The sequence below is a fragment of the Schistocerca gregaria genome, chromosome 8 (assembly GCF_023897955.1).
Source record: "Schistocerca gregaria isolate iqSchGreg1 chromosome 8, iqSchGreg1.2, whole genome shotgun sequence".
NCBI lineage: Eukaryota > Metazoa > Arthropoda > Insecta > Orthoptera > Acrididae > Schistocerca > Schistocerca gregaria.
This window is the reverse complement of record NC_064927.1, coordinates 216,475,472-216,481,471: the sequence shown is the minus strand read 5'-3', so window position 1 is coordinate 216,481,471 and position 6,000 is coordinate 216,475,472.

The window sequence follows — 6,000 nt, the reverse complement described above, 5'->3', positions numbered from 1 at the left end:
TAAGCACTCCTAAGAGAATGAGACCTCATGTACATAAACAATTGTTATCCTTGCCTAATCCACTTTTCTTTTAGACTAAGTTATTATTAAGTAGACACATTCTAATACAGATTTTTCATGTACAAGAATATGAATGGAAGCTCGAACATGTGTCAAGTGAAATACAGACCGCCACCCAACGGCTCAACACGTTGCAGAACCAGTCTTCCAGTTCCTGATCCACAACGCATTTCCAGCGCACCATCGCATCCAGACAACCACTTCAACCTCCACAGTGAAAGTGACGCACTACTTCTCCTCCACTGTGAAAGTGCAATCAATTTCCCTCACTCAAGTGCAGTGCTTCCATTTATACCCGAAGTTCTACCACTCCCAGAACACGCCATACCTATCCAAGTGTAGTGAAACTTTTTTTTGCAGGTTATGAAAGCCACAAATCGATAAAATGCTACGCGTTTACTACAAGAAATCTTCGTCGAAACCACGGTCAAAAAATTTTCCCGAAATATGTCCTTGTAAAACAAGAGTGTCAATTCTTTGTAATATATTTTTCCAAGAGTGCCCACAGCACCCAGACTTCCTGCGAAGACAAATAATTTATTTCTTCTTTATTTTTTAAATATTTATTATGCCATGTATAATGTATCTACGTATGTGTATCTTTATCCTAATTTCATTGTCTCTGACCGAGAAGTGAACTTTTGTTGTCTTTGTATGATGCATTAGTAAAAGTACGGCTCAGTTGTCATGTAATTATCCTATGAACAAGTTACCATCGATTTCAGGCGTACGAATATATTTACCTGTTATTCCTTGTCAACCACTTTGTCTAATGTCATATATTAAATCTATTGTAAAGAATTTTACCAAGTAATACTAACTGAATTCACGAAAACAATAATAATGCGACTTCGCGTGAGTCGCGATGACCCTCGCGGAGTCATCGCTCCTCACGCGGGAAGCAATGTAATATTATTGGATTGCAGCTACTTTGCATGGGAGATATTTGTCATTACACAAAAGGACAGCCAGCGAGCTGTAGTTCGTAAAGATGCTAAGCATCACAGCGCGAGAGTAATGAGATGATTTTTTTTTTTTAATGTGCGCGTATAGCAAGACACACGTCCAGCGTTTAAATACTCTAAATAAACCCTTTTACACTCTGGGCGCAGATATTTAAAATCATTGCCGCTGCGCTTGATAGCAAGAATCTCCGAAACAGAAGAAAGAACAATCTATCTTTTGTTAATGAATATTCTAGAGACTTCATTATCCCTTGTACTTTTGATCGCCGACATGTTAAGACGTACTACATAGCATCGCTACAAGTTGTATTTTTATTTTGTGTAACAACTATGTGAGCGAATAACAAACATTTCGGTAACTCGGAAGTGGATACAATGTACTTGCGCCCACGCAAGGACATTTCATTTTAAGAAGGAACGGACTGAAAAAGCAGCGATTATTGGACTGCGCCATTTACGAAAGAAATATCAGATGTAACTCATGCGTTTTATTGTGTATTTGTCAATGTGCAAAAGTTTAAAGCCAATTTGTTCAAAATATATTAATATTTTACGATGCAGTAATTTTCTTATTATTACTTTCTTTCACTAACCCAAAAAGATGTTCAAATTGTATATGAACTTTGTTACAGGTTCGCTCTTTATCGCGGTGTCTCGATCGTATTTGGGAGACCACTAATGTGTTCAACTTCCGATATGTTAATCTTTCTCTTACGAAATTCCACTAATTTGCTTTCATTTCCATTTTTATATTCATATAGGTCCCTTAGGCGTTTTCACCGAAGATTTTGATTGCGTGAAGGCAATCCGGGTCAAAAGTTCAATTATTCGCGCAATCAATCCGTACGTCTCCTGTCCACAATCGAGAACCGACGCATCGGTGATCAATTAATAATCTCTCTCTCCTTTAAAGTCGTACTAAACAACGGACACACAGGATAACCGTAAGTACGCAATCTGCCTTTAGGTTGCATTTTGTCAGTAAATATTACCAACCAACATTTACAGCATCAATATTATTAATAACCAAGTTCCTAACGCCAGATGCAGGAAATGCAAAATGGCTAAGCAGGGATGGCTAGAGGACAAATGTAAGGATGTAGAGGCGCATATCACTAGGGGTAAGATAGATACTGCCTACACGTAAATTAAAGAGACCTTTGGACAAAAGAGAACCACTTGCATGAATATCAAGAACTCAGATAGAAACCCAGTGCTAAGTAAAGAAAGGAAAGCAGAAATGTGGAAGGTGCATATAGAGGGTCTATACAAGGGCAATTTTCTTGAGGATAATATTATGAAAATGGAAGAGGATGTAGATGAAGATGCAACAGGAGATATGATACTGCGTGAAGAGTTTGACAGAGCACTGAAAGACCTGCCTAAATAAGGCCCCGGGAGTAGACAACACTCCATTAGAACTACTGACAGCCTTGGGAGAGCCAGTCCTAACAAAACTCTACCATCTAGTGAGCAAAATGTATGAGACAGGTGAAATACCCTCAGACTTCAAGAAGAATATAATAATTCCATTCCCAAACAAATCAGGTGTTGACAGATGTGGAAATTACCGAACAGTCAGTTTAATAAGCTACGGCTGCAAACTACTAACACGAATTCTTTACAGACGAATGGAAAAACTGGTAGAAGCTGACCTCGGGAAAGATCTGTTTGGATTCCGTAGAAATGTTGTGTTGGAACACGTGAGGCAATACTGACACTGCGACCTATCTTAGAAAATAGATTAAGGAAAGGCAAACCTACGTTTCTAGCATTTGTAGACTTAGAGAAAGGTTTTGACAATGTTGACTGAAATACAATCTTTCAAATTCTGAAGGTAGCAGGGGTAAAATACAGGGAGCGAAAGGCTATTTACAATTTGTACAACAACCAGATGACAGTTGTAAGACTCGAGGGGCATGATAGGGTGGCAGTGGTTGAGCAGGGAGTGAGACAGTGTTGTAAACTATCCCCTATGTTATTCAATCTGTATATTAAGAAAGCAGTAAGGGAAACAAAAGAAAAATTCGGAGTAAGAATTAAAATCCATGGAGAAGAAATAAAAACTTCTAGGTTCGCCGATGACATAGTAATGCCGTCAGAGACAGCAAAGGACCTGGAAGAGCAGCTGAACGCAATAGACAGAGTCTTCAAAGGAGGATATAAGATGGACATTAACAATAGCAAAACGGGTATAATCGAATTAAATCGGGTGATGCTGCGGTAATTAGATTAGAAAATTAGACGCTTAAAGTAGTAAATGAGTTTTGCTACTTGGGGAGCAAAATAACTGGTGATGGTCGAAGTAGAGAGGATATAAAATGTAGACTGTCAATGGCAAGGAAAGCGTTTCTGAAGAAAAGAAATTTGTTAACATCGAGTATAGATTTAAGTGTCAGGAAGTCGTTTCTGAAAGTGTTTGTACGGAGTGTAGCCATGTATGGAATTGAAACGTGGACGATAAATAGTTTAGACAAGAAGAGGATAGAAGCTTTCGAATTGTGGTGCTACAGAAATATGCTGAAGATTAGATGGGTAGATCACATAATTAATGAGGAGGTATTGAGTAGAATCGGAGAGAAGAGAAATTTGTGGTACAACTTGACTAAAAGAAGGGATCGGTTGGTAGGGCATATTCTGAGGCATCAAGGGATCACCAATGTAGTATTGGAGGGCAACGTGGAGGGTAATAATCGTAGAGGAAGACCAAGAGATGAATACACTAAACAGATTCAGAAGGATGTAGGTTGCAGTAGGTACTGGGAGATGAAGAAGCTTGCACAAGAGAGAGTAGCATGGAGAGCTGTGTCAAACCAGTATCTGGACTGAAAAAAATTGTATATTTGAAATGACAATTAAATGAAAACAATTTCTTTACAAAGGCAACGAATTGAATTTTGCAGATAACTGGACAATGTAAAAAAAGGTATCGCTTATTCGGCCTAATCAAAGAAATGTGTTAAACGGTGTGAACCAGAATTTTCAGTCTCATATAGTGCAAGCACGGTTTCTGAATTTCTGCCGGACGCAGTGTCAGAAACATCGCTGTAGCGCAAACTGCAGATCAGAGATTGGGCTATGTTTCTCTGCTAGTGATATCCTCAGGATGCCACAAACTCCTTTTTTCTTGCACTAAATTTGAAGTATGTCACAATCTATTTGTTGCGCATGAGAACGTCTACTGATTCGACCGAAGACAACAAACTCATTTCAATTCCGCTGAGCGCATTTTCAGACGCTGAGATCGGTTGCACTGTCAACGAACCCACTGAGTGCGGATAGCGAATGGTCAATAATGTTAACGGAACTCGATGCCCCACGCCCCTACCAAGCAACCACAATATTGGCTCCAGGGGGCGCGAGTAGTCGTATCCAGTGGTGAGAATAGAGCATCGTAGCTGAACTGCTTCGTCGACAAGTAGCTTACAACAATGCTACAGTGCAAGTGGTGTTGATACAAGCAGAGCAATGCAACGATAAACATTGCATTATATCTACAACAACGCTGCCGAAGTTGAAAGGATCCGAGGAATTTTGCAGAGTGAGAAAGATGTGACAGATGAAATATCAGCGTTCTTGCAAGATGAACCAATGGAATGAATGGTGTCGTATATGTTCAACTGTTCGGACAATGTAGTTGAGGAATAAAATTATGACGATACGTCCTTAATAATTCAAAGTGATATTGAAACAAATGTCGAGCTATATAGTTCATCACACTTGTCGAACAGGGAGCCACAAATCCCTTCTCCAGTGAAACGCAGATAAGCAGAAACGTTGTCCATGGAACGGGCACTAAACATAATTACGTAGATGGAACATCATCCGCAGGATAGTAAAAAGACAATAATGAACAGATTTTGAATAAATCCGCAGCAGTTTCACCGTGTGCTGCATAAGAAAAACTATGGATATTCAAGGGAGAACAACGCGAGCTTGTTACAAAAACCCAGCAGTTGTGACCGAGCGGTTCTGGGCGCTTCAGTCCGGAACCGCGAGACCGCTACGGTCGCAGGTTCGAATCCTGCCTCGGGCATGGGTATGTGTGATGTTCTTAGGTTAGTTAGGTTTAAGTAGTTCTAAGTTCTAGGAGACCTATGACCTCAGATGTTTGCGCGTTTCAAGGATGCTCGATACAATTTACACAGTTTCATGATAGTGACCTAGTACGTTATTCACATCAAACCGAACGCGACATAGATTTCAAGAGAAGCAGTGAATGTTTGTATAACTTCGGTGCTACAGAATTGGAAGACGTAAGACAACGAAATTTTAAACAAAGCGTCAACTTGACGTTGCTCAGCAAACTGCAGAATCGACCAGAAAATTGGCAGATGAGATAAAAAAAACTTATCTCATCGATCAGTAAGGAATTTGTTTTCAACTTCGATCAATCGGAATTTGAAGAGGAAACACACATGAAAGGAACCCAGCAAATTAATGGTACCGAGACAGTTACATCAAGATCAATCAACATCGATGCCTTCACGCATTCGTATTATAATGCAGACTGTTAATCTGGATGGTGCATTGGCTGCATAGTTATTTATTGTGCTGCGAGAAGTTGGAGGCGCTCTTCCTCGTTTGCTTGACCTTGCAAAGGCAGTAGGGAATATTTGCATCATAGCAAGAAATTGGGAAAATGAGAGTAAAATAACTACAAACATGGTACGAGCAATGCTTTTGGCCAGTAGCTGGTCAGAATAACTTGCTTTTGCTTGATTCCTGCCCTGCGTATAAAAATCATCCTTCCTTATAGGAAAATGTCCCTCTAAAATTATGTGAAATTGCAATCATTCCACTTGGAGCTACTGCGCAAATTCAGCCTCTGGAACTTTGTTTGTCCCATGCCTATAAAACCTATTATCTGACTATCTTGAGCTGCGCCTTAAAGGGTAACCAGTTTCACGGTATGCTCCAAAACAGTCTGTTTCGCATTCCCGTCATCACATTCCATCGGATCTCATGATCCTGT